Here is a 25,040-nt window from a genome sequence, read left to right as displayed (position 1 = left end):
CATTCCACATAGACAGTGGGTAGTGGTACGCAGACTCACACACGGTGGGCAGTGCCACAGTCAGAAAGACGGAAATAGACCGAACTCACACATACTGCCAGCTGAGTCTCATAGGCTTTATGGAATATGACTACAAGCTGCGAGACAGCGGCCTCTCTGACACACTCGAGCCCGTCTGTGATACAGTCCCACACACACAGACATGTATGGCACACATACATGACAAAGACGCCCACCGACAGCCCCAGCCACCCACAAACACAGATGAACAGACAAACAGACCCTTTCCAGCTTCTATCCACGCACGCACACACACATAAACATAATCAGACCCCTGATGGCGCTCATAGGTGAGTTTGAGTGTGTAAGTGTGTGAACGCTGGGGATGAGGAACATATGCTGTCTAAAGAGCCAGGAGGCAATGTCTACTACATGATCAAGGCTTTCATAGTTCATTAATGAACTACAAAGTTCCACCATAAAAGCATTTGGGCAAGTACAGCACACTTCAGTATTGTGTAGTCAGGAAAAAGGGCACCTATATATATGTACATGTATATGTACATAAACACACAGATTTTACCTTTTACTAGTATTTCACCTCAAGTAAATGTCAATATCATACAACATACAATAAAAACCTAATTAAACACTGCGGCTTGTGATGATACATTGATGTGTAAAGACACAAAACGATCAATCTGTGCAAGAATTTTTTTTTTTACCTCTAATACACGCAATGTGCAAACTTGAGCCATAATTCCCATCCAATTACATTATAAGACTACAACGGTTTCAGTTTAAAAAAAAAAACAGTTTGTGTTCTACTGAAGAAACAAAGTCACCTACATCTTGGATGCCCTGGGGGTAAGCGGATAAACATAAAAATTTTATTTTTGGGTGAACTTTACCTCTAAAATAGGCATTTTTGGTCATTCAGATAAGAGTAATTCATCTTTCAAATCTGTAAAGATATAAGTTTATTTGTGTGTGCTTACAAAAACAACCAAACGTGCTTTTGTAAAATAATGAAAGCAACCTTGTGAACTTAAGCGCGAAACTCCATGTAGCTATATCTTTGCCCTACAACCATTAAAAATATATCTATAGAGAGTGAAATGTCTACTTTCAAATGAACCAAATTAAATGGAAAACAAATATTCTCTGATTACGTACTCCCTATGAAACAAGGTGCATCACTACTGCAGAGATGATGAGTCAGTGTCGCCGAATTCATCTCTTAAACAGAGAACAAAGAAAGCACTAGTTTAGCAAATATATTAAATGTTAATGCAGTCTAACATTTTATATGTGTGCTTGAGTGCTTGTGGCTTTGTAGGCAATTAAATGCTCATTATAATGATTTTAACAGTTCATAAATAAACGTGCAAGTAGTCGACTGATATTTTAAATGAACGGCTACTAGTCGACCAGAAATATAAAAAAGCTGAACTTTTATCAACCATCATGCCTTCAGTGTTACTAATATGTTGTGTCACTAAAATGTATTTCTTACCATCATCAATGTTAAAACGAGCTATGCTGTTTAATATTTTATTTAAAATCTTTAGTAATTTTATAAATAGCTTTACTGTGTTTTTGATCAATTCAATCAGCACTTGCTGAATAATGTATTTCTTTAAAAAAAAAAAAAAAAAAAACATAATGACTCCAAACCTTTGAAGGTAGAGTAAATAATGATACACACACACACACACAAACATATATATATATATATACACACGTAAATATCAAATATTCAGGAACTCTCACTAAGTTTAGTCAGGAGTAACAAATAATCACTTATGTTATACTTTAATAGTGCAATAGATCAAAGATCTGGGTCTAAAAGTTGAATACACCAGACATTACTGCATCTCTTTGGCCAGAATGGGCCATGAGGATACTATAATAATGACATATGAAAAATGCAAGGATTGGGAAAGTTTGTAAAGCCCTTTTGCAGATGCACCTACTGTATTACGTACCAGTCAGTCGAGGCTCCTTCTGGTGAAAGTTTTGTCCTTGTGTTGTCTTATACCTATACAAAACGCACATGAAAAGAAAAAGTTAGAAACTCGACTGAAGCTCTCCAGCCCTCTCAACTGATGAAGCATTTCACCGCTTGAAGAGATTGTATGATGGTGAAAACAAAATGATTAAACTTTGTTCTGCCAAACTGAGTGTTCTGCCTTGAAACTATTCTAACGTGAAACTATACTAAAAATTGAAGAACTTCTGGACCTCAAGACGGACATTGTGTAGACTTTTCTGTTCATAAACAACTTGAAACACTCTTAATCCCCTTCACAGAATTTATCTTTGCATCTGTAAACTGTACGGTACTTAAAATGTCTCGTCTTGAGTTTATGAGTGTAAGCATGCAGAATGGAGAGGATTCTCTCAGCTTTATCAGAACTCTTGGCAAGCTCTGATTCTCCTCAACAAACCCAGTGCTAAGACTTATATCATCCTTCTTAGAACTAGATTGGTAAACCATGTCATTTGTGAGTAGTTTTGGGAGATTTAGACCACTGTCCCACAGCTACAGATCAAGCCAGATGAGATTTAGGAGACGTGGTTGTATATGCGTTCACTGGAACATTGCAGGGATGTGCTGGAGAGACATGGTTGTATAGTCTGAGAGAACATTGGGATCTTTCATTACATGAGCTGAGCCTCATTGTAAGTTTCTAATCTTGCACGCTGCCGTGTATAATCCGCCGAGAAAACTTGGATGTCATCATTTAGTGTACAGCCTGAAGTCCTCTGTGAAGGAGATGTCTGTACAACACGTTTAGATGAGGTCAGGCCCACAATTGTACAATAGTGGGATTCAAGATAAATTTCAACATTGTGACTGGGTGTGTGTATGCTTGTATATATATCATGTGTGTATTATTAAATATTAAATATTGAAAAAAACTAGACGAAAAAATATTAAGCAGCACAACCATTTTCTACATTGACAAATATTAACATGATTTCTGAAGGATCATGTGACACTGAAGACTGAAGTGATGGCTGATGACAATTTGATAATTTCAATATCAAATAAATGCAGCATTAATGAGCATAAGAAGCATCAAAAATCTTACCATCTAATCTTAATAAAAATCTTAAATCTTACATACAGAGATTAATTACATACAATTTAAATCAGCTACAAAACTAACTACTAGCCTTTTTATAAACACTTTTTTTTACAGAAGATTTTTAAGATCATGAGAAACAAATTCAGTGGAGTGAGTCCAAACTTATATTGTACAACCGTGGGCGTGTACTTTAGACAAAAACAGTGTGTATGTGTGTTTATAATGCAGTTTTTCTGTGCTCTGAGCCTACAGGTAGGAGTGTGTGTATGTTTGTTTATCTGTGTGTGTATGTGTGTATATCTTTCCTACAAATGTGTGAGTGTGAGTGTCAGCGCAGAGGCCCTGCTTAAAGCACGGTCTTATTTACTCCTGTCAGCCCATAAAGCCAGCCTGAGTGCCATGCTGATTGAAATCCCCTTTTGTGTGCTAGTCTTCAGTGATGTGGCTTTTCTCTCGCCCTCATCTCATGATGGAAGCCTGTACTGTTAATCTGAGAGTGGCCCCTGAAAGGACGAAATGAGTTCCTGGGCTGAATGCACTCTTTACCTCCTCTGTCTTGGTCTTTTCAGACGTGGGGCGTGAGAGCTGGCGGCTAACACCTCCACAACAATACACGGCAAAGCAATGCAAACCTTCCTTACACAAACTACTCTGTCTCTAGGAGACTTGTTTTTCCCACATTATCTTCTAGCTCACAAAATAGCAGCGACGTCTTCCATTATGGCACCTCAGAATACAGAAGATATGTACTAGGATCAAAATAAGAGTGAATAATAGCAACTACAGAGGGGCAGAAAAAATGGATCTGTGTGGCTTATCTGAACATCAAGATGAAACGATCAGTCACACTTTATTTTAAGGCCCAATTCTCGCTATTAACAAATCATTAACTACAACCTATACCACCAACCTATACCACTTTTTACAGTACTCACCCGATACGATACTTTTATTTTTGGTACTTGCCGGTACTGAGTACCAATACCGATATTTTTATTTAATTTGTAACTTTTTTAAATAATGGGTTCAGAAACCAAAATAGTATGTATAATGTTAGCTGGTTAACTAAATTTATTAAATAGATACAGTCAAACCAAAATTTATTCAGACACCTTCAACCTTTCTTACATTATCAGAGTTTATTGTATATAGTTTAGAAGATGGTAATACAATATGACAAGAACTCATACTTAACTGTGTCAGAACAAATTCATCTGGATAATGCTAGATAACTTTGATAGAAAGGTATGTAATGGATTACAATCAACTAAAAGACAGCTGTTAGTATGACAGCTTTTACACAATTATCAATACTTACACAACTATCACAACTATGCAATTTTTTCCCCAGACTTGGTCTGAATAATTTTTGGTTTTACTTGGTAGTTTATTTTATTTTGTTATCCTCACTTACATTAATGAACAATAGTGTCCTATACCCACTAAAAAATATAAAAATATATATCTTGTCTCTGAATAATTTTTGGTTTGACTGTACATCCTTCGTTTATTTTCACATTTAATTATGCCCATTAAAATATATTTTCCACGTTTTTCCATTTTTTTTGTTCTGTGGTTCATCATCTATAATTAACTAGCATTAGAGCTGCTCCATTGCAGTGACTTAGTACTGTAATGACGCGCTTTACTGTAATAATGCAGAGAACTACTCGTTATAAATCTCCTGGGATATTTTCACAAATAGAAGTAGCTTTTTTTTCTTCTGATAAAGTGCTGCGATTTATATCCCAAAGCCACTCGTATAATTCAGAAACACTCAAGCAAGCAAAAGTGTTACCAAACAATTATTAAGCATCCTTCTGTGAAATAATAAGCTACAGGTAGAAAGATAAGGTACACATATAATGGTATTTTCACAGTAGTACCACAGTATTTTTGTAAGTGTATATTTGTTATAAGTAGCGCAGTATATTCAGTAGACATAATATGGGTTCACATGGATCATATTGAATACTTTACATTTTCTGAAATATTTTTTCATATAGTACCATATGCTTTGCTTTTTAAGTTAGCATACCATTACTTTGCTACTAAAATGCTGAATTTTAATCTGAATTTAAAAAATACATGACAACAAGAAAAAATAGTTTTCGAGTCCTGATGGAAGCTGCATTGTCAGGGCCTTGGCCTAGCGTTTAGCACGTGTTTATCATTTCCTGTCACTGCTAGTGCTACATGATTGTAGCATGTGTGCTAACTGCAAGGCTTAACTATTAACAACTTAGAATATCCCAAACATTCTATATAATAATTTATGTATGATACAATGCTAAATGCATATTAGCAAACATCTTATACAAATGACTAGCAAAATTAGTTTGACTGGAAACCTGGTCAAACAGCTCAGATGCCTTGTGTATCGATGGACTCCATTAGAGACAGAAAAAGAAGAATATCTCATTGTTGTTGGGGTGGAATTCCCCTCTGAGGAGAGATAAGTCAGGTCCTTTGTTCTCTGGCCTCTGTGACAGAGCGCTTATATAATGCAGTCATAGAAAATGGGGACTATGTCAGGCCATAATGCAAAGTGGGCCTGTGGCCTGTTTATTTGTTGGAATGGAAGGATGGAAAGATGAAAGAACTGAGTTGAAGAGAGAGAGAGATCATACGACCGTTGTCTTACATAAGGCCCAGAAAGGATGTGTGAAACTGAGCATCATGGCTCATCCACGCAGATAAAGAGATCAGGAAACATGAAAGGACATGGTCCTAAGCAGTACTAAAAAGGTTTTGCTATTTAGTCAAAGTCAACCGTTAAAGATGCTAATTACTTGGAGAAGTGTTTGCTGGACTAAATACTGAGCTGTCCTCATTCACACCGACTGCTGGAGGTAAAAGGTTGCTATACTGTGGTGAGGGGTGTTTAAATAGACATAGTGTTTAAAAAAAATCCCGATCTCACCTGAAGGTTAATTGTTGTATGGCATTGATGTATGAAAGTGAAAGTGACGTGACATACAGCCAAGTATGGTGACCCATACTCAGAATTCGTGCTCTGCATTTAACCCATCCAAAGTCGCAGACACAGCATTGAACACACACCGTGAACACACTCCCAGAGCAGTGGGCAGCCATTTATGCTGCGGCGCCCTGGGAGCAGTTGGGGTTCGGTGCCTTGCTCAAGGGCACCTCAGTCGTGGTACTGAACAGAGCGCTTTAAATTCACTCCCCCACCTACAATTCCTGCTGGCCCGAAACTCGAACTCATAACCTTTTGGATTATAAATCCAACTCTCTTAACCATTAGGCCACGACTTCCTGCCCCACAGTCAGTCAGGAAGAATCCTGGTGTCTGCTGACTGATTTGGCCTCTTCTCTATTACTTTGATTTTATTTAACATTTATTCAATTTATTGTTAGGCTACTTTATATTAGTGTCTGTCTGATGTATACAAGTTAATTCTGAGCTCAGCTTTCAGTTTGTGACCAGTGGATTTGAAAAATAATTGTGATAGTTTGACAAAAACTTTTATAGATAGCCTAATAATTCATGGATTTGCTAGTGTTGTCTGCAACCTGATCTCCGGTGAAAGGCTTCTGCACACAAAAAATAAAAGACTTAGAAGGACCCATGACTTTTCCAGGTTATTGTATAAGAATTATTAAAATATTTTTTTTTTTACTCATACCTGATTGAATATTTTAGAGCTTAAATGGCTACCATGGTTTTCCAGGTTTTCCGAGACTGAAGCAATCCAGGTTGTTTAAAGAAAAAAGGAGAGGATAAAAAAATTGTTGTTCAGAGGTTGGGTTGAAATAAGACATATCTTTAGCTTATGCTAACGCTTGTTTGTCATATTTTAAACAATTTTAAGGGCTCACTTGGAAGTTAGCTAAGACCCACTAGTGGCCTCCTAGTTAAAAACCACTGTAATATGTCATACAATAATATAGATAACTAAATTGTTTTTTATCTTCTGTCTTGTCTGATGCCCTATCAAAAACATACAGTAGGTGCTTGATGTCTATCTTCTGTAACCGGCAGAATGCTTGTTCTGTATTATCGCAGGCAATATTTAAAACTCAGCATGACGAAGAAAAACGGTAATCTGCGTCAAACTAGTATACACAAGACCAGTGTTTTCACACAATTAAGTTGTTTCCTGCTATGCAGGTCACATACAGGAAATGAACGGGGAGGGAATCAAAGAGAGGAGGAGGAGGAAAATAAGAGATCTCTCTTCTGACTCGGTGTGACTGTGAGGTTAGACTCCGGAGTGAGCAACACAAAGAGATTAACCTATTTACATCTGTTACCTACTCTAATGGCTTTTTGTACAGCTAATTTCAGCCATCTGCGTTCTCTCTAAAGACTTTGTCACACAAAACTAATAAAAGTCATCTGGCGCACAAAATTAGAGAACACAGAACTGTACAGAGAGGAAGATGGACTCAAAGACACTTGGAGACACACACACACACACACACACACAGGCATCATGCAGCTGGACATATGACTGGGCATGCATTCCCTGACATAAACGAATCACAAGCTTACTGACTAACTGACAAACACATATTAAGGTCCTAATGCAGATTCTCAAAGTTCATTTATGGACAGTGATGAACAGTGGAAGAGAAGTATAATCAGCCGAGGGGAAATTTTGCTTTTTGAAACCTATAAAACAGAAATTATGACTTACATATTTAGGCTGAGAATAGGTTAAATTAACTAATCATAATACATCTAATTGTTTAACAAAATAAGATTAAAAAAATACATTTTAGTTGTCAGTGTTTGTCAATACATTTTAGGGTGTCTCGGATGTCTTATTAGGGAAATTAAATGTGGTAATGGCTATTAATAAATAAATATTCCACTGAAAAACACATTCAGGTTTGTTATTAATAAATAGGTATACAGAAGGAGTGTATAAATATAGTGAGTAGTGATTCTATTTCATATGTATACGCTTATATGTGCCACTTTTACATTTATTCTACATAAATTCTACAACTTCATTCAACACTGTTTCATCCTTCCAAACACTCACTGTATCTTAACGGAGATGGGTATATATACACATCACACACACATAATATTTACTATTATTAAGCATTTTGTTCCATTGTGGGGACCGCAGGCCGGCCCTTCGACTGGCAGTAGGTGAGTGTGTGAACATGTCGGCCAGGGTTCAGGTTGAATAGGGTGGTGTTAGTCAGGACGGAGGGGGAGAGCTGTAATGGGGGCAGAAGAACAGCTGTGAGGTGGGGAGAAGGGGGTGTCGGAAAGCACGTCCAGCCAACCAATGATCTCGCGTTATTAAATTAATAAAGCTCATCTCAGCACGCCTGAACACACCAGCAGAATGACACCAAATCTCACTGTTTTAATCACATTACGTACGGGCCAGCTCATTAGCTGCACTGGGTACTGGGTTCATGCGCAGTGCACAGGATTACAAACACTCACACACACACACCCACACATCACCAAGTGCTAATGGCTACCGTTTGCATGTTACTCCTGCCCTCTACACAGATGTGCTTTTACTGAGCTGCGATCATTTTTTAATAATTAATCGTGTTTTGTGACTTTGAGTGATTTTCCGGCTCATCGTTGTGTCCCTGATGCTCTGAAAAAAGGCACGGACACAGTCTGTATGCGTAAGGTCAGGGTCGCACCTGCGTTCAGAAGCCAACGCAGCCCAGGAGATAAACGCCATTCGATGCGTTTTCCTGGATGGACTTCCCAAAAAATGAGTCTCATCTCCTCTCATTCCTATACAAAGAGGTCTATCTGAATAAACGTTATACAACCAATCTACCCTGCGGCGCTGAAGCGATGGTGTTTGTCCATCAGTATGGTTTTATGCAGTGCCTATGAATAAATATTTTCACTCTGAAAGTCGTTTTCTCAGAATGGGTGTCAAAATGTGACTAGACAATACAATCTAACATGCCAACGGTTTTACATATGATAAAAAGAAAAATGAAAATGGGTAAAGATGACCCAACACTAGAACAAATCGTCTTCTGTTTGATGCTTCTGTTCGACCAAAACAAAACCCCACTGAAACGAAGCACACTAAACTTACTAAAACTTAAACTGAAATAAAAATGAATTCCAGCTACATAAAACTATTTAAAAAGAATAAAAAGAATAAAAAATAACTTTCAGAAGTTGATGAGCTGATGAACAAAAACACTGAGAAGAGAAAAAAAATAATCCACCCGACTTAAAAAAAAAAATCGAAAGCATTTAAAACAGAAGGCAACATACAACAAACACAGCATTATCTTCCATTGGTGTGAATTCTATAGTTATCATTACAGTTATCATTCTTAGTGTGAACAGGCCTTTACTTAGTTCACTTCAATATTCACTGTAACTCATTTTCCAGTTAGTACTTCATGCTGAGTTCTAAAAGCTGAGATGTTTGGGCTATGTTTAGTGGCCTCAGATCAGAAGCGTAGCGAGTTCATGAGTTAGTAATGAGGAGAATAACACCCTGCTTTTGTCCACTCTTTACAAAGAAGACATTAATGCCACTGAGATAAACTGTGTCAGTGAACCGAGAAGTATCAGACATAAATAGACGATGTGAGAGAGAAAGTGAGGAAGTTAGAACCAGAGAGACAGGATGCTCAGCGCCATGATGGGGATCCATTAAGATCAAACCATCAGAACACACTCAAGGGTCACAGGCTTTTGCTATATCATTAACCAAACAACCAAAATTACCCATCCACTGTGTGCATACCGAGAACGCACACACAGAAGGGCCCTGAACTGTCACTTTGTCGTTTACAGAAACACCATAATTAAACATCTCAGAAAACAAAGCACATACACTGTAATTACTCCCTCAACTGCAACACACCAAGCCACAGGAGTCAGAGACAACATGCTTTTGTGGAGCACAATAAGTGTGCGAGCGCATGTTGTCATTAATACACAAAACTATGCATGTATTTACCTTTTTTGTGCATGTACATAGATTCCCTAACAGACAGCTCATTAAAAAAAAAACCTGATCCAAAAAAAAAAAAAAAAAGAGCACTAAGGCAGTGGACTACCTTTCGACAATTGCGAAAGGTAGTCAATGTGATGCGTCAGAACTCATAGAGTGACAATTCTATTTACAAGCAAAACATGAGGGCTTGTATCATAAAAGTATTATTTCTTATTTTTCATATTGCCTTTCCATAATTTCGCTGTCTGCAGACTATCTTACAATAAATAAAAGCATACTCATTTACTTTACACCATCTGTGTATACTTCTGTATGACAGTGTGTTGCGCAAACGTTATCAAGTCCAGTTTTCCCACAAAATTAGGCTACTTTTTCACTCTTACCATGAGTTCTGTTTCAAGCAACCTCACTAATGCGTTATGTTTACCATAACCAAAAAAAAAAAACCCTGATTGGGTGGATTTTGTTGTGAAAACCTGGCAACCCTGTTCATACAGTTTTTTTGCAGTTCAGAATGATGATCTGTTAACACTGGATATTTGATCACCAATGTGAAAAGCTATACAAAAATATCGGATCTGAGCACATTTCACATTTGATTAGCAAGCTAACAGTTTAGAGCTAAATGGTTCAGAAAAGCTCTTTTGATGAACTAAAATAGATATCATAATAAAACTGTTTCTCCCCCAACTTTCTGCACTGTTTCTCCACCGCTGCAAAAGTCGCTGTTTAAGGGCACCATGTTTGTGTATGTGTTGTTAGCATGTGAGTTTTATCTATTGATTACGGCAGACAGTGAACCCCCACTGGCTGTTAAGTGTGTGTGGATATCTATGTGTGTTGTGTTGCTTGTTTTTGGGCCCCCTTCTGTCTCTTCTCGTGAGGGAAAATCTCTGAATATGACAGGACGTGAGGAGACCCGAACATGGCAAAGGACACATACTGTGTGGGGAGGACAGACACGCATGTACATACACACACACACACACGCACACACAACATCTGCGTCTGTTGGCATCCCGGTCTGTCCTGTGTCCGTCAGAGTGTGTGTGTAATTCTCAGAGACACATTTGTGTCAGCATGATCAGAGTCTGCTTTTTTTTTGTCTGTGGTCTCTCAGGAACAAACACTGAGCTAACATTATTCTCTGGTTTCTGAGACCTTACACATTTAATCTTAACATGAAATGGCATTCACAACTCATTTTACTTGTGTAACTGAAGATGTTTTAGAGTGAAACACGAAACAGAAACAGAAAGTGGGACTTAATTTATCTATTGGGAATTATATTGATATTATTACAGAATAGACAACGGTTTTTAAGTGGCAAAAAAAGAAAAAACTCAAAACATCAGAAGCACAAGGGAGAAACGTTGTCGTCTCATTAATGACAGCTCGTATGAAGGACAACTCTTTTCTGCTTTCCATCATTGCTAATGACCACTTCTGTCCCCTTATCACCCTTTATGCAATCTCACTTGCTGTTAATTGAATGACAATTAATGGGCTACTTCCCTTATCAGCTTCATGAGGGGGTTCTCATTAACCATGCTAATGAACTGACCAGTTCCTTATCATCCACAGTTCAGCTAGCGGCTAACAGCTAATGGCTAATTGTTACCAACTCCACTGCATCTGAGGACTGTGTGACAATTTTGACTATAATTTACACAATGTTAAATCCATGGCACACTAGTGTTGTAATCGAAGTGTGGAATAATTCAGTTTTTTTTTAAATGTTTCAAAAAAGTCCATGTTTATCAAGGTTGTAATTATTTGATCAAAATAAAAGTAATAATGTAAAATGTTATTACAATTTAAATGAACTGTTTTATGTGGTTTAATATATATTTAAAACATTTCCTGCTTAATATTTTTGTGGAAACCATGATACATCAGGATTATTTTATGAAAGTTCAATGAACAGCATTTATTTTGAAATATTGTTGTAGTATATAGAAGTTATATATATATATATACCGTAATTCCTCAAATAAAAACCGGTAGTCAAATAAATGCCGGGCCTCTTACAGTGAATGGGGGTGTGGTCAATATGGACAAATAAAGGCCGGTCTTAAATAAAGGCCGGGGGAAATTTTGTGCAGCAGAGCCAGATAACGAACGTACATGCCCACTGCCAGATCATTTCTCGTTCTCGAGTCAAGAACCGGTTGCATCGGTTTTCGGATCACCAGTACACTGAACCGAGAAACATTTCTGTCGGACGCGTCTGATTCGAGAACCGATGAGCTGATGATATTGCGCATGCGTGATTCAGTGAGAAGCAGACCGTCACAGAACGCGTCTGAACCGAACTGATTCTTTTGGTGATTGATTCTGAACTGATTCTGTGCTAATGTTATGATCTCTGTCCACTGGAATGCTATCAATTTTAATTTAAAACGGTTATTTAAAACAATTTCTTATAAACCTGTTACCTTCTGCAGTTCAGGTAAATAAAGGCCCCGGCTTTTATTTGAGGAATTACGGTATATATATATATACACACACACACACATATGTATGTATGTATATATATATATATATATATATATATATATATATATATATAGTACAGACCAAAAGTTTGGACACCCCTTCTCATTCAAAGCGTTTTCTTTATTTTCATGACTATGAAAATTGTAGAGTCACACTGAAGGCATCAAGGGTTATTTGACCAAGAAGGAGAGTGATGGGGTGCTGCGCCAGATGACCTGGCCTCCACAGTCACCAGACCTGAACCCAATCGAGATGGTTTAGGGGTGAGCTGGACCGCAGACAGAAAACAAAAGGGCCAACAAGTGCTAAGCATCTCTCGGGGAACTCCTTCAAGACTGTTGGAAGACCATTTCAGGTGACTACCTCTTGAAGCTCATCAAGAGAATGCCAAGAGTGTGCAAAGCAGTAATCAAAGCAAAAGGTGGCTACTTTGAAGAACCTACAATATGACATATTTTCAGTTGTTTCACACTTTTTTGTTATGTATATAATTCCACATGTGTTATTTCATAGTTTTGATGCCTTCAGTGTGAATCTACAATTTTCATAGTCATGAAAATAAAGAAAACTCTTTGAATGACAAGGTGTGTCCAAACTTATATATATATATATATATATATATATATATATATATACAGTGTTGGGCAGTAGCGTCGCTACAAGCAGCGAAGCTACTAGTTTAACTACATTTCTCGGTAGCTTGGTCGTAGCTCTTTTTTTTACCAAGTAGTGCGGTAGCTTCCACACAAGCTACATTTTCACAAGCATTTCTGAAGCTCAAACTCAGATCGGGAAATACAACTGCTAAGATCGCTGATCCTGGATCAGTAGTGAGGCGACGGCGCTACTTCTTGTTGTTCGTGTTTACGGTGGATAGCAACCAACCATCTTTATGATGCATTACCGCTCCGGATGGTACCACTCCTTGGCCAGTCACGCAAAAAAATATTTGATGAAATGATGGCATAGGATGAGGTCGGAGAACAGTTAATCCCGAGGAGTGAGTCGCCGTGGCCGTACCTCGACAAGTACATGACACTGACCGAGATAACAGAGAGAAAATATGTTTTCAGATGCTACTTGTAAAAATGATCAGGGTCCCCCTTACGAAAGGAAAATATATTTACCAATATATTTCTTAAAATATATTGTGATATATTGTATTATATTATTTCTAATATTTTATATATTTGAATACATTTAATGAAATATTGATGACACATATATTATATATTATAATATATTGCAAAATATACAAATGATTCCCGCTGTCAATATATTGCAATATATTGGAAAAAATAAATATATATAAGAATATATGCCTAATATAATACATGATATTTTCCAATATACTGCAATATATTTTTGTTTCATAAGGGCCAGCCTGGCCATTTTTTTTGTACTGTTTGGAGGTCTTGCATTTTGTTCTGCAAAGTCCTACAGTATATTAAGCATGGCCATGCAACAGGTGCATACACTTACTTGTGCGCACATTGTTAATTACATGTATTTTGATTGTTTTTGTTGCCAAATTGATAAGGAACACAAAAAACTATTAAACTAAACAATTACACCTGACTATCGGTTTGACTGACAGCTTTAAGCACTGAGATAGAATTGACTTGTAATAAAACATGTTCAACATAAAAATTTAATTTTAAAAGTAACTTAGATGTAGCAAGCTACTGTTGATGTAGCTTAGCTTGCTACATTTCCCAGGGGGGTAGCTTCAGTGTAGTGAAGCTTCATTTACTGTAGAGTAACTGGTAGCTTAGCTCACTACATTTTCCAAGTAGCTTGCCCAACACTGTATATATATATATATGTATACATACACACACTGTATTTACTTATTATATATGTATATATTTAATAATTATATTAGATAGATATTACATTCTAATTATTACATTATTATATTACTATTTCTAGCAAATATAAACCATAAATGGCCAGTCTGAATCAGTTGAAAACAATGTGCAACCAGCTACAGCCTTACTGTACTTTTACCTCCAAAAAGTCCATTGGGTTTATCATCTCTGAACAGACATTAATCCATTCCACTTGGCTAAGCTCTGTACCTTATACCCCCCATCCACTCATATAGAAACCCTGACCGCAGGCCTTCTGTCACACATGAAAATCAATTTGTTTCACCTTCATATAAACCAGCTTTACAATCAAACTATTTGTTCAGAGGCCATTTCTAGTCATGCCTGTGGGAGGAACTACAGTATAGTCCACGTGTGGATGAAGAAACAATGCTTTTTAAATGTAAGAGAGAGCTCAGGGGAGAGAATGATTACAATCTCCTCATGATACTAAAAGTAATAACACACATCCTTAAAAATGCTTATGAACCACATACACAATTATATACACACAAAACACAAAGAATAGCACAGACACATGTGCACAGACAAATGTACAAATGTGCCTCTAGTTGCTGAGATCTCGGCGGTATAAACTTGTTTTTATCTGACACAGTTGCTTCCGTTCATCTGTGGTGTGGATGTGTCAATACACAATCGCCTGTGTCTTTTGTTCACAGGAAGACTTCCCCATTTACCAACTCTCTCTTTCTTTCTCTCTTATTCTCACTCCCTCTGTCCCTCACTTCCTCTTTCTAAAGGCTCTCAAAACCTTCTGTACATTTTTCTACTTCAGGCCACTACATGATTTTGGCAAAGAAAAGTGGATTTCATCATATATTTATTTGTGTCTATATATATATATATATATATATATATATATATATATATATATATATATATATATATATATAGACACACACACACACACACACACACACTTACACACACAGCATATATTTTGAAAATATTTACATTGATTTACATATATATAATATTTAAATATATTTAATATATAATGTACAATATGTATAATACATTTACTACATAAAATATTTTTTAAATATAGTCTTTACATGCATATGTGTGTATTTATATATACATAGTAAATATACGAAGTACACACACATATTATGTAAAAAAAAAACTTATTTTGAATGCAATTGATCACGATGAATATATGTACACACACACAAATAATATTTTTTATAAAAATGCCTTAATTTATCTGTTTATATATAACATATATATATATATATATATATATATATATATATATATATATATATATATATATATATATATATATATATATAATAAAATAAATTAATCAAAATACTGAACAAGAAGTTAGTTTTAAAGTAGCTTCTACATCATTGGATTTCACATATGTTAGAAATACCATATTAAACTACAGATTCCAAATTGCATGCTCTGAAAACCGTAAAGCGTGAATTCGTAGACCCTGGCACCAGAAACACATATGCGCAAACACACAGTCAATGTAATCCGTGTAAACCCATCAGGTGTGGTTAGGGAATGACCAGCAAGTGTTCATGAAGTGAAAAATCCTCTCTTACCCTCTCAACATCTACTTAGAAACAGTCAGTGAAACACAGAAGCCAACAAGCAGTGCTGACTCATGAACAATCATCTAATTCAGGCAAATACAGTCATCATTACCTGAATTTTAAATGAATTCAGTTGCTCAATGCACGTATCTCTGTTTTAAACATTCCAACTCTTTAGACACACAAAAAGATGCATAATATACAATACAAAAGGATAATGTTCAGACAGTGAACACTCAAACATTCGTACTGCTCAGTTCACACACTAAATATAAAAGCACCAAAACTGTTTTTGTGGGTCCAGTGTAAATTCTTCAGCCATGCAAGCCCCTGTGAGATGGAGAGACAGGTCACTGCCCACCTCATCCTTTCATTCCTCTGTGCTGCCTGGTCAATACACCCGCAGAAGAGCGAGTGAGAAGACAAAGAAAACTAAAGCTATTGATTTGTTGTCACACTCAGTTAGTAAGGAAAGAGCAGGGAAGTATCTCTCACATCTGTAGGAAGGGAAAAGAAGAGCATTTCCTTTTTACATAATTTTATTTTACATTTAGGAATGAATGAGAAATATTTCCTTTGACCTAAAGGAGTAAATTATGGCATCAAAGAAATAGAAATAATTTTAAATGGCTGACTGATAAACTTAATTTGTATATTAGGGCTAAAAGAATACACCATAATCTATAATTTCATTTTGTCATTCTCTTTTGCTCTAATACTCTCAGAACAGTCACACATTCACAGGACAAAGGTGACAAGAATAGCTTGTGGCAATGAACAAACCACTTCTGGTAAGAATAGCACCTCCACACACACACTCTAAAGACCCCATGAAATCAAAATGAGCTTTGTGGCTTTAAGTCCACTTGTGCATGACTAATAGTCATTTTTAGCAGATATAGGTATTTTAAATTCTAATTGTTTTCTGGCAAAACGGAGCAAACATATTGATGACTCATCCTGCACTACAAAGATTTTTATTTTATTTTTTAAGGAGAGCTGTTATAATCTGTTTTTCATAGTACTCTTGACAACTAATAAGATTCATGCTTTTGGTCACAATAATATTTGTTTATACTTCCTTCTCTGTGACGAGTGGTTAAAATCACATGGTTAAAATGAATTTTAATTATTGAATCAATAATAATAAAAAATGTATATATAAAACCTGTAAAGGGACAATTTCTTCAATGTATGTCATGCCCAAATTTCCTGTTTTTTTAAAAGGAAATACGTCAACATAAAAAAACTAAATTGCATGCATAATGCCATTTCATAGGGTCTTTACTTGGCCTCATTTGCTGCTGACCTTTCAACTCCCAACCAATGATTAATGGACAATTTGCATGATGTATCATTATGTGGGTAGTACTGGGGTGAGAATCAAAACACTTTAGAAGAGAGACTGATTCTGGATGCATCAAGTTATATGAAACAATGTCAAAGATTGAAGAGACAATTGAGAAAATGCACATTAATAATGGAAAATTGCCTTTTTTAATGTAAAAACAGGTGCAGGAAGCCCATGAATTGAGTTCATTGCAGGGGTTGATTTGTTGAATGCGATCCATGGCATCATGTCAAGTCGCCTTCTCTGGGTTCAATTCATAAATCATTTGAGATTGCAGTTAAAAATGAAGACAAATGGTCCAGCACTTAGATCACACAGGTATGAGTAGTGCTTTATGGATGAGGGGACTGCACCGCTGAGTTCGTGTGTGATTGTAAGAGCAACAGATCTCACTGGAGACTGAATCGATCTGCTTCCCTGCCACAGGGACACCTCAGCTTAATTATAACAGACACATGCTCACACAGACAGCGAGAGAGAGCGAGAGATGGAAGGATAAGAGGGACTGATATGGAGTGGGGTGACATAATAAAGAAGAACATATGCTAAACTGCTCTGTGGTCCTTCTACGTGGGTCAGAGTCGTGAAATAAACTATAACAGGTTGAATATGACAACCATTAGGCGGGGTTTCACAGAGCTGTGCTTGAAATAGACTTAGTGTGGAAGAAGTGGTCATTACAGTAAATGAGTCTGACAGATGCACGTCGGTCCGCGACCTGCAATGATCACAGTCAAGTACGTACTGTACGTGCTCTCAGATCCACGCGCATCCGTCTGTATATCGATGTGTTTGAGGGGTCCAGGGGCTGAGGGAAGATACTGTTATTTTACAGAAAGGACACGGCATGTCAGAGCGCATTAGGCGAGGGTGGCTTGGGCTAAGCGGCGTCCCTCTGACAGGCAGCACAGGAGACATGGCATAATGAGGCAGGGCAGGGGCGCCTCTCTCCAGCCCGCGCCACTCAATTACCCAGCAGGCTTTTAGTGCCAGCGCGCTCCACTACAGCTAAATTACCCAGGGCCCTGTCTCCACTTAGAGCCCAGCCACTGTTTGAGCGGGTGGCTTTGTGACTGCCCACACACACACTGGCTACTAAAAGGGTAATAAGGTCATTTGAATGCCGGAGCCATTAGGCTAATGCCACTCAAGCACACAAGTGCAAGGACAGGGAGAGCGAGCGAAAAAAGGCCACTCCTTTAGATCTAAGCGGGTCTTCTGTCCAGTTTTGTCAAGCGTCGGGATTTCAGTGAACTGTGTTTAAATCGCAGGGGTAAATAATCATGCAGGTTAAGGTGGTGATGGAGCTAAGCTAACAGTTCTAGCGCTGCCGTTGACGTCTGAGTGAAGGATTGGCGCAGCTGTGGTTAGCCTGCACATGTATACACAGCCCTGGTCTCTGTCCATCACAGGAGGCCCTTAGCGAGACAGCGGGAGACTTTGGCCAGCGCTATTTAGTTCTGTTTATCACAGGGTAAACAGATCAGTCACAAGCCAGAATAGCTCACGTGTGAATCGCAAATGCACACAGAAGCTAATAACTGAACAGTTGCAGCAATTTTAACGTGCAAAACTAATTCACTAAGAACCTGTGATTTCAATTTAGTTTAACTTGATGTAGTGAAGTGACATTCAGCCAAGTATGGTGACCCATACTCAGAATTTGTGCTCTGCATTTAACCCATCCGAAATGCACACACACAGAGCAGAGAACACACACACACACTGTGAGCACACACCCGGAGCAGTGGGCAGCCATTTATGCTGCGGCGCCCGGGGAGCAGTTGGGGGTTCGATGCCTTGCTCAAGGGCACCTAAGTCGTGGTATTGAAGGTGGAAAGAGAACTGTACATGCACTACCCCCACCCACAATTCCTGCCGGCCCGAGACTAGAACTCACAACCCTTCGATTGGGAGTCCTACCCTCTAACCATTAGGCTCCTTCTACAATGCCTTAAACGGAAAATAAAAATGAATGAAAAATATACAGACATATACAAATCAATTAAAAAATTAAAATCAAAATGTAAAAGAAATCTGACTCAAATATTAATAATAACTAAAATATGATCTTTACGATATTAAAATGACACTGATCGAATAATGATCGAATGATCAGAGAAGTGCATATTAACCAGACATATGTCTACATATAAGTGAGAGTAAATCGCATGTGTAAATAAACAATGCCATCAGTGTGCATAGTATTGCTAGCAAACTCTCCCCACTGTTTCTGATTGTGACACTGTTTCTGATTGTGACTGAAATCCTCTATAAAAAATAAATAAAAGACATCCCCCATTTATAAGGCATTTACTAAACCCAAGGACCACACACTGTGCTACTTGTCTAAACTGTTATCTACTCAAGCAAAGGACAAGCCAATATATTTTGTCATTACAGGCTTTTGAGCTGATTCAAGCACTCACAGAACAACTCAAACAGCTCATGGATGGAGGTATCAGACAGAGAAAAAGATTACTGCAAGACAGTACTGTCTCCACAGAATTCACCCCCAGTGGGATCTGGCCCCTGGGTACAGATGACGGTAAAGTGCGAATAGATTAGGAAATTAGGAGATTAGGAGGATTATTGTTTTTTAACATAGTTTTTGGAAACATTCGTAATGTTACAATTCAATTTTGCATAACCAGCAAAATACAACAGGTTGCACAGACATACTGGACATGTAGAGCTTTTATAAAGGGGTAATATCAAAAGGAATGCAATTTACCTTGATCGTTTGAGATTAGATTGCATTGTGCTATAAGACACATTGGAACTTCCTCAAAACATTTTTACAAAATCAAACTAAACTATGCTGAAAAAAAACTACTTTGTATGTCAGAAACCTGAAAACATACATTCGACCTCCCACATTTACACGTTTAACAACACCTATTCAGCAATCAGTAAAGGGCTGAGGACCATTCAAAAATGAGAATGTCTTTTACTTTCCAATTCCTTTTGATGGATTTCACTAGAAGAGAGATGAGCTAGAAACTCAAATATGAATGTGTGGGAAAAATAATTCATTTCAATGTACATACAATTGATATAAAATGCAATTCTTAAAAAAAATAAAATAAAGTATACAGCTGCAAAGACAAACTTTCAAGTTTGGCTTAACAGATGTTTCAAATGTTCAAATATGTTTTTATAGTTGGGGAGGGGGCACCTAATTTCCCAGAATGCCATTACTTGAACTTCTTTGAATTAAAGTTCTTTAAATTCCACTTTCTGTCATTCCAATTCAACTTCCTGTGTGGCCAGCTAAACCGAGTCATGAGCTGAAAGGAAACCAATCCTTAATATTTTTTTTTTTTTTTTAGCCATATACAGTAACCATAAAAAAGTACATTTAAGGGTACAACAGCTTCACTGAGGCAGTGCAAATATTACTGGACTACTCCAGGGTACCAACATGCACCTTTTAGAGGTGGATTTAACACTTGAACCTCCACGGGGTAAATTTAGCAGTTATCAATTAAAAAAAATAAAGACAAATTGCGTAAAATAGGTGATTTATAGATGCTGAAGAGGTATAAGAAGCACTAAATACCATGATGAGCGATGGAGAGACTGATGGTGGGAAAATAAGAAAGACGTCCTAGGTCAGCTCATCTCACAGCGATCGAGATATCTTATTCATATTAATCAATATATTGATTAATGGCATTGTATTGTAATATTACACCACCCAAATATGTATATACTTCTTTCTAATTCTCGTTGTCAGTGCAGGCTTGTTTAGTTTATATTGACAGTTATGAAAAGAGATTAGTGGCCTGCATAAAAAAAAAGCATTGAACATAAAACAACAGGACAGAAATATATCGGATGTCTACATAATTTTTTCATGATTCTAGACATTTGCATAAATTCTGTGAAATAATTTGTTTTTTTGCCATGTAAAAACATTTGTAATGTGTGAGGGTAAAATTTACCTGCTGGCTGTTTTAGGTATATAGTAAACTCTGGCAGTTCTAGTGTTAAAGGGGTCATATGACGTTGCTAAAAAGAACATTAAATTGTGTATTTGGTGTAATGCAATGTGTTTATGTGGTTTAAGGTAAAAAAAAACATGTTATTTTCCACCTAATGTACATTATTGTTGCTCCTCTATGCCCCGCCTTTCTGAAACGCATACATTTTTACAAAGCTCACCATTCAAAAAAAAAAAGCAAAGTATACACTGATTGACGCTATCCAGTGTGTTGTGATTGGCTGAATACCTCAAGCGTGTGACGTACCATACTATGATGCCCTGTCCTGTCTCAACTAGACCAAACAATAAAACCCATTACAAACGAGGCATTTGATGTATCCATTCAGGACATAATTACTGATTATAATGACTTCTGCTGTCTTTTTACGTGTTGTGTTGCGTACTGCACTGCATAAAAATAAAACCATGTCTGCATTTGTGATGGAGAAATGACAACCAATAAGCGATACTCTACACTGCTCAAATCGCGTTTGAATCATCAGTGCCAAATTCTTTAAATACGTAAACTTACTTACAGGCTGTGAGTCAGAAGCACCAGACTGTCCTTGCAAAGTTGGAATTGACCCACTTTATAGAAACAGTCGTTGTGCACAGAACCATTTTAGGCTACTGGTTCAGGAAACAGTCCACATCCTTCATAAAATGCGCTGCACACAACTGGATATTTGGGTTGAACTGTTCTGGAACAGTGTTGTAAACACAACTTAATCACTGATTTCTAGTTGTGTCCTCTTTTGAAGGCCGAACAAAGTAGTTTCACTTTAACAGTGAAACAAACAGTGTCTCCACAACATGGCAGTGGCGGCAACAGCGAGAATAAAAGTTATGCCTTCTTTCTTTGCGTGAACATTTGGGTGGCGCAATGCAAAGCGTGTTAGAATGAGCCATTTTAGGAGGGTGTAGTTGACTCTTAACTATTTATAAAGAATATCTCTTCACAATAGTATTCGCAACCTTACTGATCTTCTTTATTCACCAAAAGCTTGTAACACTCTAAAAAATTGAAATCACATCATATGACCCCTTTTAAGTTATTTCTGTGGTACTGCCCTACAGATACAATTATTACACATTTACTCGGACATACTTCTGTGGTTCAGAATCTGCGAACCATAACTTGTGGTTGCCCCACATGCTACGTTGAGGTGATGAGGCAAATAGGATACACCTTATAATTCCTTAACAAGAAAGCTGGCTAAACCTTGTGCCGATTCTGCCTAGGTGTAGCACCTACAGCTCTGCAGAAACCAATAATACTCCCTGATCACTTCAGTCTAATCTGAACACATTTCTTTGTGATCCTGTGAAGTAATGCAGGCTGTTATTGAAGGATAGGGGAAGCATACGATATGAAAGATGCATGATAGCTGTAGCTCGACAGAAAACACTATGGATTAGGCTCTTTGTGCGCAACAGCATGTTGTTGTGTGCATCTCTCTCTTAAGTGTGACATTGTGTGTGTGTAATAAGAGCTCTGTTAATTAAGTGGCTGTAGTGCTGTGCTCCTGGCTGGGAATGGATCAAACACGGGCGCTGGCCAGCGGGCTCCCCACTGCCACAGATGAAATGCACTACAGACTTTAAAGACTTCCTGTCATTAGCCTAGACCCCGTCCGCTGACTCGCTCCCTCGCTTATAGCCCAGACCTCCTCCGTTCCGCCACAACAATGAGCACTGTCATAGCTCGGAAGAAAGAAAGAAAAAAACCCTGCAGTAACAAAAGAGCTGGCCTTTCACCACACACAGAGAGGGAGAGAGAGCAAGAACAAAAGTGAATGGTTTAATTAATATCCAAATGCTCTGGCTCCACCTGGGTTGCATTAGCGGACCCTGGGCTTTCCATATACACACACACACACACTTAGCAGCCACCTGACTGGACGTCTGCATGGTAAGTGTGTGTGAAGGATGGCTGAGGATCAAAGCGCATATTATTCTGCTCCATGTCTCGTTCTCCAGCTGAAACACTCACGGCCAATAATAACAGAGGCCCGGTGTCCTTGTGCTTGTTACCCAGTGACAATGAGACCAACCCCAGGCCAAGCTAGTCAATTATTTACCAACTCCTCATGCTAGAACACTTTAAAGCTCTGATATTGAAAACATTCCTCCCATTCCCGTTTTAATGTGATTTAATGTCCCTGTAACATGGACACTGATCCACGTTTTGTAAGTCGTGCACAGTATCCGTCACTGTCAATTCAGGTCTCCGTCAAACCGACCGCCGCGGTTCTGTTTCTCAACCTTACGCTTCACGTTAGCACTGCAATGATGTGTGTCCACGCTTGACTGATCTTGTGCAGAGGCGATGAGGCTTTGAAAACAAAAGATGCTACGAAACAAGACAATTGGCGGTGCTATTCCTGACAGCCGTAAGAATGCTAATTAATCTGATTAGAATGAGATGATTAAATCCATGATGGGGCTTCATATTGCCAGGCGCTCTGGTCTTGGCATGCGCTGGAAGAGAGATCGACCCAGACGAGACCCAAACTGACGTTCGGCGGGCAAAGTGGGGCTTTGAGCCTTGCTCTCTCATTTGATAGCTACTTGAAAAAGATGCTTTGTTGTTTACTGATGTTATTTTGTTTTAATGCCTTCTCGTAAACTCGATCGCCTTCCATTCCTGTTACGTATCTTGCAGTGCCCGTCAAAAACACGCTCATTTGTCCGCAGTCCACACCGCGAAGCTCATGTACATAAAAGGCATGCTAGAAGCCAGCAGACCACCTACTGGAGATAATCAACGCTGCTTTCCACAGCACCCTCTCGGTCTGCTCTCGAGAGCCTGAGCCGCCCAGCGACCCAAATAGGAGCCACAGGCCATCCATCAGCAGGGCCTACAGCATTGAAGACTCGCATATGCCACACATCAATCAATGTGTGTGTGTGTGTGTGTGTGTGTGTGTGTCCTCCGACAGTCACGCATGGATGGAAGACACTTTTACATGCATAAATACTTGCACACCAACTAAAGGTCTGAGCAGGCCTCAGTCTGAGACCTTGAGTATTACTGGAAAATGTTAAGATCAAGCTGCCCCAAAATCCCTCACAAAATCTCTTATTTCCTCCCTGAGAAAGTAGACCTGGATTCTTAAACACACACTCAAAAATATAAGTGTGAATTATGTTAATTAATAAAAAATGGCACTGTTATAATAAAGACAGTCAATTAATTAAAAATGTTAATCAAATAAATCAGGTAATGCTGATTACTGATTACACAAATATCAATATTACCTTTACAGAAAAGCCATTTAATGAAGTTATGAAAAACGTTATTGAATAGACAAAAAGAGATTGAATATTTAAAGAAAAAAGAGCCACAGCTCTAATAATGTCACAGCCCTAATTAAACCATAAAATATTGTAAGTGATATATTAAATAATAAAATAAAAATTAACAACTGGAAAGTGAATGCAACCTTGCTGATAAATTGATGCAAACTCTGTCTAAATGTAACCATTTTTGGGTCATACTAAATTAATCATAATAACATATTTAAATTGACAGCCCTAATTAAAACACATTTTTTAAATTATTTTTCAACAAGCCCCAAAGCAATGCAAACCTGCAGGTAAATATTTAAACATCGCAAATTCTGCCTTAATCCAACACTTGAGCCATAATAAAGCAATCAAACAAAATGAACCTGTTAACTTGACATGAGGTATATGTATGTGCAAACCAAATAAACAAACCTTG

The 25,040-nt window shown here is 37.8% G+C and overlaps 1 protein-coding gene across 3 annotated transcripts in view; it reads right to left on the bottom strand.

Moving 5' to 3' along the window:
• LOC113063359 (transcription factor SOX-5-like) overlaps positions 1–2,051 on the bottom strand; it is a 115,151-nt gene extending 113,100 nt beyond the window's left edge. For 2 of the 3 annotated variants that reach the window (XM_026233681.1, XM_026233699.1), the window contains exon 1: positions 1,989–2,049. The gene's annotated coding sequence lies outside the window, so the exon portion shown is untranslated. Of the gene's footprint in view, positions 1–1,988 lie in introns of all 3 variants that reach the window. The other variant, XM_026233691.1, reaches the window with a different exon arrangement.
• Positions 2,052–25,040: the final 22,989 nt, after the last annotated feature.

Source organism: Carassius auratus, chromosome 4 (genome assembly GCF_003368295.1).
Source record: "Carassius auratus strain Wakin chromosome 4, ASM336829v1, whole genome shotgun sequence".
In the NCBI taxonomy this organism is placed as follows: Eukaryota; Metazoa; Chordata; class Actinopteri; order Cypriniformes; family Cyprinidae; genus Carassius; species Carassius auratus.
This window is presented reverse-complemented; position numbering and strand designations above follow the sequence as displayed.